The sequence below is a fragment of the Neocloeon triangulifer genome, unplaced genomic scaffold, assembly GCF_031216515.1.
Source record: "Neocloeon triangulifer isolate White Clay Creek 2 clone unplaced genomic scaffold, ASM3121651v1 ptg000014l, whole genome shotgun sequence".
In the NCBI taxonomy this organism is placed as follows: domain Eukaryota; kingdom Metazoa; phylum Arthropoda; class Insecta; order Ephemeroptera; family Baetidae; genus Neocloeon; species Neocloeon triangulifer.
In genome coordinates, this window is record NW_026775556.1 from 6396906 (window position 1) to 6410190 (window position 13285).

At 35.6% G+C, this 13285-nt stretch overlaps 1 protein-coding gene across 7 annotated transcripts in view; it reads right to left on the reverse strand.

Moving 5' to 3' along the window:
- The window catches only part of LOC132202051 (eye-specific diacylglycerol kinase-like), a 131903-nt gene that overhangs the window by 36182 nt on the left and 82436 nt on the right, over nt 1-13285 (reverse strand). For 4 of the 7 annotated variants that reach the window (XM_059628705.1, XM_059628704.1, XM_059628703.1 and 1 more), the window contains exon 1: nt 10823-10971. The exons of 2 other annotated variants lie outside the window; for them this stretch is intronic. The gene's annotated coding sequence lies outside the window, so the exon portion shown is untranslated. Of the gene's footprint in view, nt 1-10822; nt 10972-13285 lie in introns of those variants that run through there. One more of the 7 variants, XM_059628707.1, reaches the window with a different exon arrangement.

A 13285-nucleotide genomic window follows, 5' to 3' on the forward strand; every position in this document is an offset into this window, starting at 1 on the left:
ACCAGCCTCCGCCGTTCCTGAACGGCGGCCGAGTATTAATAATTACTTCATCACTGCACCTTTGCTATAGAGAGCTTTTGGTCCAGAAATCCACCGGAGACTCAAATAACTTTGGAGCACCTGTTTCAATATTAATGCAGGATGAGAGCGTGCAAATGGCTAGTTCTGCGGCTTCCGTTCACCAAATTATGGATCATCAGGATGTATTTTTCCACTCGTCCTTTTCGCAGGCACATCAATTATTTATTTAAATCCCAAAGAATGCAGAACAATGCAAAATTAAATCACACACAAAGATAATTTTTCATAGAATTTCTGCCAAAAATAAATTATTTCTTATAGTAAAATAAATTCTGAAATATTTCAACAAACTTAAACATTTCTCAATTTCCACCTAACAGAAAATTTAAGGCAAATTAATATGTAATTTTACTTGATTATTGTTTGCATCGTGTGTATTTTATTACAAGTGCAATCAATTGGATGAAGAAGTTGCTCCTCTGAACGAGAAAGTAATAATATTTGAGAGCTCTCTCGGTAATAAAAGCGGCACGGATAAGTTCAACGAGAGCCACGTGCGAGATTTGGTCGGAAGCCACACCACAACAAGTACAAGGGGCAAGTCCAACAAAAGGAAAAGTTGGCTCGACACCGTCACCGCAAAACGCCTCACGCAGCTGGAAATTTTGGGGGTGACTTTTTTGGGCGAGCCGCAAACGACGAAATGCGACAAACAAACGACTACTAATTACATACTGCGTTTTCCTTTGAAAAACAAGAAAGGAAAATGTGGCAAAAGTGACAAAAATTTGTAATTATACTTTTTTACTTAATTAGAGAGTACGATAAAATTTTCTTAATTTGGGCTGAGTTATTTAATCATGTTTGATGATTAGTTGTTTTTACATTTTTAACTTCAATAACTTCCTTTTTTTGTGGTACATAATTTTTTATTTAAAGTTATGAATATTCGGATAACCAAAATTTTATTACCTAAAATTCTTATAAATTCATCTGAAATGATTGCAGTGTTAAAAAAATATATTTTGACAGGGTTATTACGAATTTTTAAAGTTTCCTGCGTGGAATTTTTCTAGACCATAGCACACACGCTATTTTGACAGTTTTTGGATTCTTTAACTACTAAAAGAAGTATTATTAATCAATATTTTTAGAAACGAAGACTTTCCGATTAAAGGCAATAAAGGGCTCTTTGATCTACAATGGCTTTTGACTCTCGTTATTTATATTCCTGACCTACTTTGTCGCCAATGTCGCAGAATCAGCACTAAAAAGCTCAATAGGGAGCCCATTCATTAAACGTCACCTTCGAATACATTAATAAGATTGAAGACTGACGCCAATTACGCAGCAGAGAGAAAAACGACTTTGTAAATTTGTAATTTGAGTTTAATACGTGCACATGCGGCTATTTTCTCATTTCCGTAGACATGGCCATTTCATTTATGCGGATTAGCCGCAGATGATTTCCCTTGAAAGAAGAGCCGCCGCAAAGAAAAACGTTGTGTTGCCGTTCCGTGCTAATTGTCCGCCAGTGAAATGTATTCCGCCACCAGAGACGGGCAAGGGTGAATTAAAATTCGGTCAATTTTCTGCATTGTTCGTGCGAAATTTCAGACAATGGACGAAAACAAGAGAAACAATGAGCGTTTCTCGTCGAGAGCTCTGGAGGAGGAAAAAGGAAAGAGAAGGAAAAAAGCTCCCCGCTGAGAAAGGAAAGAAGCAAGGTATGGTGGTGCCGCCGGTTCGATAAATGAATAATTCATTCGTGGCCATTCTTTCCAGCAAGGTTGTTTCGCTCAGAACCAAGGAATTTCAATTAGGAGAATAATTAGATTTCGCGCCAAACAACAAAACAAAAGGTGTTTTATTTCATGCAAAAACTTCATATAGTCTTGATGGAGAAATAGTGGTGCAAAAAATACTGATTCTGGCCGCGGGATGTAATTGAAAATGATGCCGGACGATAATAAAGGGAAAAGCTTCCAAGCCGGGGCCTATCAAAATGCATTCGGGGCCATTATTCACAATTTTCCTTGTTTACGTGTTAGTATTATAAAATTTTCCATCGCGATAAGCCGGCCGCGTGAAACGAGAGAACCATTATGCAGCGTAATAATTTATATTTCATGCGTGGCGGCGCAGTTCGTGGCCGCCCCACTCGTAATGATTGCACTCCGTGACTCAATAAAAAGCGAGGGCTGCCCATTTTATTTCTAATATATATGCTTTCATGTGTGCACGCGCCACGTCCACATCTTTTTACTTTTTATACACCAATCACGCGTATATATATTTCACTTAAGATCGATCTGTTTGCCCGTAATGTTATGCAAGCCGCGCACAAACTGTGTCAAGAGAGAAGGTGTGCGGAACTGAGTCGACGACGCTGGTCGAGTGTCACTGCAGGTCATGCATCAAAATGCTCCTTTCGCCGGCAACATCTGTGATTTATCGAGCGGAGTGAATCACGAAGCTTTATTTGTATCAGCAAATGAAAAACATTTTCTATAATAATTCAAAAATTAAAAAATAAGTCAAGTCAATAATTATAATTACAAATCTATATTTTTTACATCAAGGTTTTTTTAAATTGAATAACATTTAATCGTATTATTCATTTTTCCAGACATTCTTTATTTTTTGTTTGTACAAAAAGATTTAATGGCTAATTTAGCATAAAACAATTATGAAGCTGATTAAATTAGGAAAATCCCAGTTAAAAATGTTTTGCAACTGGAATGTTTTTCATTTAAACAAATTTTGAATTAATTACATTATATTTTCTATTTAATTTTATTTTGTTGTTAAATGAATTTGAACTAAATTTCGTTCAAATTACTTTTAAGTTCAAAAGAACTTCAATAAACTTGTACGTCAGTTTAATTTGCTCGCTTAATTTGATGCCTGACAAAGAAACTTGACGTCTGATATAGTCGGGTCGGTTCGTGCACCTGTATATGTAATAACGTCGTTTGATCGGCAGAACAAGCCCCGTGATCAATAATCAATCTTCTCTGGATGGCAGCCCCAGAAAGCTGTAAGTGGATTTGCTGCGAAACGGGCGCATTAATATTAATAACAATGACGCTCCGCCAAAAGTCCGATATACCTCCCCGGCACTCATATCGAAAACCAAAATCCGCTTTCCGATGACGAACCTCGAGAGAAGCCGACTCGGCAAATATTTGACTCTGGATTAGGTTTTCGTTGGTTGCAGGCCATTGTTCTTGTCTGTCGAATATTTTATTTTTCCGTCGACCAACCAACCAACGCAAAAGCAATCCATCTTCCTCAGCCAGCGCTTTTTTACGCACGCAAACGGCTCTCGTCTAATATGTTTCAACATGCAAATCTTTTTTTAGCCGAATGGCGAGAGATAGAAAAAGAGCTGCGAGCAGGAATTTGGCGCATTCGCGCCCCGATGGTCGCTATAAATTATCTCCCGCCGGCGCCCGGAATGACACTCGAGTGAAAAATCACGGGTTATGTGATGATTATTCTCGTCTTTATTCCACCCACGCCAAGTTGCAAATTAATTCTGTGCGACTAGAAGTTGAAATTTTTCCAAATAATTAATATAACTTAAATAATTAATAAATTTTTTGTTGCAATAAAGATTCATTCATAAATTAAATTGGTCTGTTAGCAAAAATTGTTGCCATGAAATTTCCTTTTCAGAAAAAAAGCTACACCGAGTAGCCAGAATTAACTAGTTGATCTATTTTTAACTGGAAACTACTTAAATCGTATTTTTAATTGCACTAAGAATTAAAATTAAGTTTAATTATACATAGTAAATTCTGGATTCAAATTAAACTGTATATTTTTTAATTATCTTAGTTATCTTCAATAAATTTATTTTGTTCCTGTTCAAACTGCCCACAAAACCAAACTGAAAGCGAAATTAAATTTTCAAAAATTTTGCAAGAAAGCAATCCACCAAATCAGCAATTTTAAAAACTAGAATTTAAAAACTTTTCTCTCTCTGCGCATTTCCCTTTTCCTAATATTTACTTTGCAGTATAGTGTGTGCCGAACCTATAATTATATACCAAACAGAGTCACTTTTAAATAATAAATGTAAACATACCACGAACAGAAGGTCTAGAATTTTCGAATTAACATTTCACAGATATTTTTCATTGAAGCGGGAAAATGGCCAAATTTGAGAAAGAACACGCCACGCAACGGCATAATATTAAAATAATTTATTATTCCGTGAAAATGAGCGCGATCCATATCGGTCGGTTAAATATGTACATTTGAGCGAACAATGCCCACGCCCAGGCAAAATTAATGTACCATATTTCGTGCGTAATCTAAACTAAATCGCTCGTTTTCCCTACAGACTGTTAAATATTCTCGCGCGTCTGTTCGACTCTCGAACCGTGCAATATTATATTATGCATGTGTTTGCGGAATTACAAAAAAAAGCAGCCAGTGTTGAAAACGAGACGAAATTTGTGTGCCGTTGTGCACGAAACGCAAACATAATTTAAAAAGCGCGTTACGTTTTGTTCGGGCTGTGAAATGCGATAAATAATTGACAGGAAGGTAGCGCTGAAATTAATTTTACATTCATGGGATAGCGGTGGTGGAAAAACTCGCAGAGCTCAGGGAATGGAATTAATTGCAGACCTTGTTAAAGCACAACAAAGTTGTTATTTTTATTTTTTGCTTTTAATTAATTTTCTGTTGTTGTTAACGTGACAAATTTGTATTTTATCTTGAATTTAAAAAATATTTCAATTTTTCATCGAGTAATTTTACGTTTAAAAGGAAAAGTTGGACGTTTAACAAGGCGTGGGAAATAATTTTTAGCATAATTATTTTCAAGTTTCAATACATTTTTTTTTTTTGGCACTAAAATCAATTATCAAATATTGATGCCCATTTTTGACAGGTGAAACCTAATTAATTATGATATAAAAACTGTACATTAAAAAACTTCTGTCTTTTGATTATATAAATCAATGAGAGATCAATTTTAATTAGGATAATTTTTTTCCTTTTCATCCCCATAAGTTTCGTCAAAGAACTGAAAAATAAAACCGAGTTGAGATGTTATACTCGCCATTGCAAATGGAATAAAAAAGCAGCAGTGCGATTGTCTCAGAGGCACACCTGGTCGGGAGCGAACGATCGTTACCCAATTTGAAGTGTGTGCACGGTTCGCTAATCAAAGTGTAATTCGCAGGCGTCGAGACGCTCGCTCCAGCGAGTGCTGCGAAATTGCACTTTTACGAGACTCGACATTCGCATCGCAGCTCTCACTCCATTTAAGCGCCTAATGGAGATGGAAAAACTGCATTCCAGCACGAGCCGACCGGGGAACTCTTTTTTTCATGCTCCGATCTGCATCAAGCCAGCTGAATTTCTCACAGCAAAGAGGGTCAGAAGAGTTTGTTAACGTGAAAAAACTTGTGTTAACAAAACGAAATAAAAGTGATATATTTTTTTTTTATTGAATTTCTTGCTTTAAAAATATTAATATGTATTATTTTTAAATTTATGTTTATTCGTTTAAATTGTGTTTTTTGTCATTTTTTTGTGCAGAGCTGTGCTGTATTACTTTGTTCAGAGTATTTCAGTTTTAATTTTCACATTAAATTTCAATGCCATTTTTTATACTAACGTTTAAATGCAGAAATATTAATTATATTCATTTTTTTTTTCATGTTTATTAATTCAAATTTGTTCATGCGTAAGGGAACTTGCCCTTGATTTCAAAACCAATAAATTCCTTAAAAAGTTTAAAACAAAACAAAATATAGACTACATGACAAAAACAGCATTAAAATGGCCACTTATGAAATAAATGGCCTAAATTTGCAAAATTATTATTCTATCTTGTAAACATTTATTTAATTCACTATTTTTTTTTTATTTAAGGTATATTTATTTGTTATTTTTACTCAAATTTGACACGTTGCAATAAAATTCAAAACGCTAACGTTGAATTCAATTATGCCTTAGATGCACACAAGCGTAATTTTCCCGCAAGTGGGGCGCGAGGAATTGCAAGATGCGCGGCGGAAAATTGAATTTTGCCGCCGCAGTTGGCCTAATTGACTAGGAAAGCGCGCGAGGGCTGGCAGGCCAAGGTGGGTTTTGCATGTTTTATTTATGAGGCGTGGGAGTTGCACGGATGATTAATGGCGCGCGGATTTATCCTGCATCACTAGGACGAAGATGCGCGACCGGCCGAGTAATTAAACGTAATGCACACAACAAACTTTGCGCCGTGACAGCCGGATAAAATATTGCCGCGCCACGTTGCGATCAAAACAGCGTTAGCGCCGTGTGTCGAAAAAGAAGATTCGAGAGCGCAGAGGATTAAATTTCCACCGGGACACGATCCATCTTGATTAAATGCATGCATTCGCAAGTATATCTATGTTTTTATACGGCGAATATAATTAATCAATTAAGTCGCTCCGAGCCAAAAATTATTGCTGCCCTTGTTCGAGGACGATAAATTAGCGCCTGACAAAATGCTCACGAGAGATTTGATTTATGAGGAGCTCCCGAGACGCGCAGCAAGTGAGTGACACGCGCCGCTGAAAGCGAAATGAGACGACGAACGTCACACCTTATAATTAATATTCGCCGCCAATAATTGCAGAATGCCTATAAATCTCAGTGAAATTTCATTGTAACACATTGTAATGGAAATAAGTATTTTTTTAATATTAATATTTTATGATTTTTTTCACACAAAAAAAAGAAGAACTTCAGATGCGTTTGTATTTGTAGAGTCTTAAAATGGGTGTAAATTGATTATACTCAGCCCTGAATTAAAATTAAAACTTTTAGAATTTAACGAATATAATTTTCTCTTAAAAGACGTGTTCATTTTTAAATGGGAAAAAAATTCGCTTTCTGATTTGGGCAATCAGAAACTTTCCTGATTCATTAAATAATTTTTATCATTGATCCACTTGATGTCGTTGCAAGTGACAAGTAATTTACGTTTAAAAGATTTTTATTTTTAAAAAATCATCAAAAAATTTAACAATGATCACATAGTAAGTGGAAAAAATAAAAATGTAAAGTAAATAATTGAAAACCCTACCTTTTTCATTTTCACCACTACTCGCATTTGCATGACATTCACTGCTGGTCCACATTTATATTTTAAAATAAAAATCTATCATTTTACAATTTTTGTTAAACCTGGTGTAACATCGATATTTCAGCTGTAGTCTGACGGTTCAAAAAAGATTGGTTCATTTTTCCCTTTCCGTTAAATTTATTCTTTCAGTGGCACAAACAGACTTTAATTGATCAAAGCAAAACCCACCCTCAGCATCAAGTACACAAGTTTTGCAGCGAGAGGCAGGAAAGTTGCCAAAAGAGTGTTCCATTAGCAAAAATTACAGCAACTATTGAAGCGTGCGTTCAGACACAAACAAGCTTTAAAAACCGCAACGAGCGTTGAAAAAAATACAAATGTGTACTCCCAGCAGCGTTGCTCGCGCTTCGTGTGTTATTTTTGGTAATTGACTGAACGCAGCCGCATATAAAGCAGGGAAAATTAAACGCGGTGGAGCAAAATCCAGCAGCAATACTACATACAATAACTCCAGCCGAGTTTGCAGTCGAATCAGCAGATGGAAATTTTGCAGTTTGACGCTTCATTTCCTTAAATCATGTATCGCTTTTGACACATTTTGATTGGATTCAAGTATTTCATTTCAAATTAAAACTGAGCATCCATTACAAGTTTAAATTTAATTAACTCATAAATAATTACAAAAATTCGTTCAGAAAAGGAAGAAATAAAATGGATATCCGTGAATAAAGTCACTAAAATCAATTTAAAATGGATTCGAAGATCTTATTTTTTGTACTCTTTTAGGCTTTAGTAATACTAACAAAAAAATCTTATTTTTATTTCTACAACTTTATTGGTCGCCATTATTTAAAATTAGTTCAGATATTTATTTGACAATAAGGGCGCCTACCGTCTACCTAAATATTGCCGAGAAAAAATAAATTACTGGTTTCCAAATTTTTATTTCTTCAAATCAAGCTAGAAAAAAAATTGTTTACAATAAAAACTGCTGGCTAAATGTACAATAAGAAGACTTCTAGATTCAATTTAAATAATAAAAAAGAAACTAAAAGAAACATGTCTCCACTTCCCATTTTTCTCATTACTTGCAAATTTTAAATGCTTGGTTCATTTTAAGTTTTAGTCAAACTTCGTTTGAAATCCCCATTTTAGCCTTTCCATCCTTTCAATATTCAATTTTTTAACATTATTTTTTTTTTAATAGCTGACATTGAATTAATAATGCAATTTTTGGCGCCAAGATTTTATGATTTTGTTCATAAAATTTCCTAATATAACATACAGTGAGTATCTTTGTCTTTTTATTTATGTTGAAGTTTGTTTTCAAAGAAGTTGCCTTGCAAAAACATCTTTCACCGGATTCTTTTGCGAAAGATGTTTGTTACTTAAAAATAGTCGCACACTCCGCAAACTTTGCGCCATTCAGCCTGTTAAAATGCCCGAGACGAAAATGAAGTTTCCTAATGAAACTCGCTCGCTTCTTCTGACGCAATTTCCTCAAAGGCCGATCAAACAGAGCCCGCGGCGTGGAACGCAAAGCCGCGAAAAATTGAATAAAGCCCGTCAGGTGGCGAAGTTTTGGCGAAGTTGGAGGACAAACTCGAGGCAGATGCATCACCGCGGGGAAATAACTGTCTCTCCGAGAAAAAGAAAAGCAAAACAACGCATGTCCTCCTTTTTCTTGCACAAACTGGAGCTCTCATTTTTTCACCCCTCGCTCCGCCTACCCACCCTCTCCACACCAGAATCAATTCGCAATCAATTTTATTGGAGGCTGGCACGCCCGAGCGGATTCTCAGGCACCTGGAATTCCTCCATTTGCGAAAATCCTTTGACTTTGCACAGCGCAAATATTTGCCTTTGTGCATACTTTCACTCGCATTCTGATTCGAGCGGAAAATTTGCTCCCGAGAAATATAAAATCGTGGAATTTCTAACAAAGGGTTTTTAAATCGTGTTTGACGTAATTTTGAACGTGACTTTCAAACAATTTCCACATCATTTAATTGATTAAGATTGTAGTTAATTTTCTACATTAAATTTAGACCACCATTACCATTCCCATATAAGTATGTAAATTCTGAACATGTTGAATAACTTTGGACGAGCTTGGCCACATTTTTTAAATTGCCGATCAATATTGTGGGATCAATTGATTTGAAATAAAAAACTATCATAAAATTGTTCAGATTGGCAGTTTTTAAATTTTTCAATAATCTAAAATAAAATAAACACCGTAGTTCAAATTTTTTACTTGAAATTTTTAACCATTTGAATGTAGGCAATGAAATAGGAGCGGAATAATTGAAATGATCATGTTAAAAGCTACGGGGCGTTAAAAATAATTTTTTTTTTTAATCCTCTCAAACATTTGAACTTCATTGTAAGACACGATATCATTTTCACGTTTTGATATTTCTACGCCCCAAATCAGCTTTCAATTTTAGGGCCATTGTTTTGAGCTTTGGCATCATAAATTTCCCTCTCAAATTTATTGACCAATCGTTTCCGAGCAACATCATTGTGAAATTTAATTAATTTTGTCGTTCCACGAAAACAGATATTTTGCGACTCTGATTAAAATACGCGCGCGCGATGCCTCTCTCGCACTTTGTCAGTGTGCACGAGCGTAGTAATAATTTATTCAGCAACTGCGCTACAAAACTTTTCGCAAAGCAACGTACGCCAGCCGAGCTTCGCTCTCTTTATACTGACAGGCAACATTCTGGCAAATAATAATGTTTACCCCCCGACCAACTTAATTTACTGCGCGATCCATCCATTGGTGAAAGAAGAATGTACCAAATTGTGATTGAAGGCAGAATTTGATGGAAATTGACTGACGGCAAAGTACGGCCGCAGAATTTAAACAGTTACTGTGACAATTTTAAATAATTCTTTCACAAAGCAGACTCGACAAAATATTTTAGAAGTAATATTTGGTTTAGGTGACTTTTTTTAAGGAATACGTGAAAAAATTGGTTTATTTAAATTTTTTCTCGTACAATTAATATTTTTTATTTTAAGCTTTGTTGAAAATTTTGTTGCTTATAAAGCAGATAATTTATCTAGTAATTTCCCCATCCCTATAAAAAGCTATGATAATATCTTTTGAAATGAACTTTATAAGCCGGTAGTTTAAAGTTTTGATTGGATGCACTGCTTTAAAGCATCAAATCTTGGTAGTTTTGTTTAATCTTAACGATTTGCAGCGAATTTGCATTAAGCTAATTGAATTGGAGAAGATTGCCGCGTTCAGTGCTAGACGAAGAGTCCATCAAAAATGGGCTCTATAAACTTCAGTGCAGCTGCGGTTGGAAATCAGCCGCGCAAGAAGTTTGACGTCGGCACGTTTTACGATTTTTTGATTACTCCACTTGAAAAGCAGCTTTTCGCCAGGGCTAAATTATGCTAATTACAAAAGGAGCTTTGAAAGGGAGAGAGAGGAAATTTCCGAGCCATCAAAGCGGCCGACGGTCCTTTGACGGCACAAAACCAATGGCAACTTTAGTGCTCGCGACTTAAAATATAGCAGATAATGAAAAGCGGCCTGTGTTTATAAATTTTGTGCGGAATAGCAAATTCAACGGCGCTGTTTGTAAACAACTGCCGAAGATAATAAAAAAAACGTAGGTTGTTTCTCATGTTTTGATTTTATCATTTTTGACTGTTGACGCTTTCGGGGATATCGGGAAAAATAATTATTTGATTGGCACTTACGTGTGCTCTCAGTGGCCGCTGCAGTCGCGCGAGAAACACGCGGCGATTGACGGACGAAAGGTCGTCGACGCAGAAGTCGGTGGAGAGGCACGCGAGCGGTTCGCGCCGCCGCTCCTGCAAGACTGACGCTCCACTCGGACCCGCGAGCCGCGAGAGATCAGAGCAAAAGAACGGCACCGTTGCCAGCGCCACCACGCAACTAGCGCCGCTTGTAAATTGCGCCTAATATCCCACGGATAATTATCATTTTTCGGCTGCCATAGTAAATTTCAGTACTTGTCTCGCCATAATACGAATCTCTTTTGGAGCGATGCATTATTTAAATATTATTTTTCAGTTGAGACTACACATGCTCAGTGTAAAGATCATGACCTGCATTTATCAGCTAATAGAATTTTGTTGAGGTTTCTGTTGATCGATATTATCCATGTACCACCAAGAGAAATCCACTATACATTCAGAAAAAAAAATGCTTTCTTCTTTAAAGTGTGTTAATTTAACAAAATAAGTAACACTGGTTAAAAGAATGTCTTTCAATTACTTAAAATATAATTGGAGCTGTCAATTTTTCATCCATTGCCAGCAGGCATCATTGTTTTTATTTGATCTTGTTAGACCTGCATTCTGTTAATAATAGTTATATTAAACAGCAAAAGTTATACCCAAAATGGCTGCATAAATTATGATTTATGATTTAAATTCTACTGTGTACTATAAAATTATATTTATGGTTCCATTGATTTACATTAACAGAAAGTTTTCAATTTCTAATGCAATAAATGATTTAAGGAAAATCAAATCATGAAAGTTAGAGGTCTCTAGTACTATAATTCAAAATTTATTAATGTTTTTAATTTAAAACACAATTTAGTGCATGTTTTTTTATATCTCTATTCTTATCTAGTCATTGAAAACAATATAATGAAATTTGAAATAATATAATTAAAGTAAAATAGTAAATATATTATTAAATATAAAAATTTTTTGATTGTGTAAAAAATTATTTTTCATCAAATTTGAATTTTGATAAAGAAGATTAAAGAGAAGTAAAAAAAAAAAACAAGAATTTACTTGATAATTTGGCAACTCAATTTGCTGATAAACAGCTGGTAATAAGCCATTCAAGCCGCCTGGGCGTTTCTGCTTTATCGTGCGCCCCTTCAAAGAAAAGTGCTCAGAATGAAAGAAGGATAATTGGATAATCAATGAGGGCGAACGCGCATTGCTGGCAAATTGATGCTAATCAGATTGAAGCTTGCGACAGAGCGATTTCGTAAGTCACGTTATTGCAAGATTAAATCATAAAAATTGCATCGTTCAGCCGCAAGTCTTTTTTTTTTTTTAATATTTTCATTATTATTATTCTTATTTTTTACAACAAAAGATGCTCAAATAGTTTTTACAGTATGATTAAGAATTGAAGTTTACATTTTAATTAGGTTTTTAATTAATCTACCAAGGACATTTAAGTTTCCAATCCAATCTTCTGCCCGAGTTTCGCGCGGATAATGAACTACCTGCCGTTTTCTCATCCAATCAGGACTTTCAATTTCGTTGCACTTGAGCTCAAGTCATTTAAGAAGAAAATTATGTACAGAGCCTGCAGCTCGTCGCGTCCACCGTGACATCAATCTGACGAGCTCTGGCATCAATTGGAGTGAACGATCGAGAAAGATGAATATTGCGGAGAAAATGGTGCTGAGCTGGTCGGGAAAGCGGGAAGTCGACCGCCAGGAATTACATATATACGAGGAATCAACGAGTCAACACCATGTTTGTTCTTGCAAATGTGATCCACTTTGACGGCGACCGCAGAAAAAAAGGCACCACGTCAGCGCTATCTCCACGCGAGAAGGGTGTTTTATTTTTTCATTTTTCATCCGCTGCAGGTGCAATATTGCGCTTAAGTGCTGCGGGGAAGCGCGAGTGTGTGCCGCGGATTGCAAGTATCGATCTCGGTTCGAGTGCTTGTTGCACAAATAGAAAATGCTGCGGCATTGCTGTGAAAGTGCTTTCTGCAAATTGAGAGTGGTTTCAACTCGTATCTGTGTGGGTTTTGGTCTTGTATATGCGCTGTGCTATTTTTAAATTGGAAAATATGCAATGCAGCTTCATGCTAAAGCCGCTCACAATCCATATAAAATAGAAAATAATTCTATAGGCAAATAGAAAAAAATGCATAAATGCAAACAACAGAAATCGGAATTTTACGAAATGAGAAAATTTTCTGTTTAAATAATTATTTTCCTTTAACAATTTTAAGCCATTCATACCTAAATTAACTAACATAACATCCCTAGATTTTAATTTTTATATAAGTCTTAAAAAATAAAAAATATAACTTTATTTTTCAGACTCTGAAGTAACTCGGCTTTGTCTGTTATTAGAATCACCAAAGCAGCCTTGGATCATCGGATATGCCAATCGGTCAGAGTTCAGAGCTGCCATTGTGAATTAGGCACG